At 38.3% G+C, this 669-nt stretch overlaps 1 non-coding gene across 1 annotated transcript; it reads left to right on the forward strand.

Moving 5' to 3' along the window:
• Window positions 1–291: 291 nt before the first annotated feature.
• On the forward strand, window positions 292–398 carry LOC131219661 (small nucleolar RNA R71). The gene has a single exon (XR_009158308.1). It is a non-coding gene; the product is annotated as a small nucleolar RNA R71 (small nucleolar RNA).
• The last annotated feature ends 271 nt before the right edge of the window (window positions 399–669 follow it).

The following is a 669-nucleotide window of genomic DNA, read 5'->3' on the forward strand; positions in this document are numbered from 1 at the left end:
AGTTCCATAGCCTCAAGTTTCATTGTGAGACTAGCCACTTTAACGTTTATATCATCTTCATCTTTCAAAAGATATATTCTGCCCTTCTCCTTTAATTAAGTAGGTTTAGAAGTAGTGTTAGGTCTTGGGGAGATGTCCCATGATTGTGTGGTTTCAGCAAGTTTGTCAAAGTAATCTCACACATCATCGACATCTTTGTTCATGAATTCCCTATTACATATTCTCTCGACGAATTTGAGCATGGAAGATGTCAGTCCTTTATGGAAGAAACTCGTTATGCGTCATGTTTCAAAACCGTGTTGTGGGCATGAACTGACAAGATCCTTGAACCGCTCCCAACATTGAAAGAATGTTTCATCTTCCTTTTGGGTAAAGTTCATGATCGACTTCCTGATGGTGTTTGTTTTATGGTATGGGAAGAATTTCTTTATGAACTACTTTGTCATATCATTTCATCTGCCAATAGATCGTAGATGTAGTGAGTGCAACCATGTAATAGCTTTTTCTTTTTAGGGAAAGGGAAAGAGTTTCAGCCTGATCATGTCTTCAGACACATTAGGAAAGTATAAGGTGGCTATGATCTCATCGAACTCTTTCATGTGTAGATATGGACTTTCAGATTTAAGTCCATGGGACTTTAGGAGGAGTTGGATGACCCTTGGCTTAATA

This window comes from Magnolia sinica, chromosome 11 (assembly GCF_029962835.1).
Source record: "Magnolia sinica isolate HGM2019 chromosome 11, MsV1, whole genome shotgun sequence".
Lineage (NCBI taxonomy): Eukaryota > Viridiplantae > Streptophyta > Magnoliopsida > Magnoliales > Magnoliaceae > Magnolia > Magnolia sinica.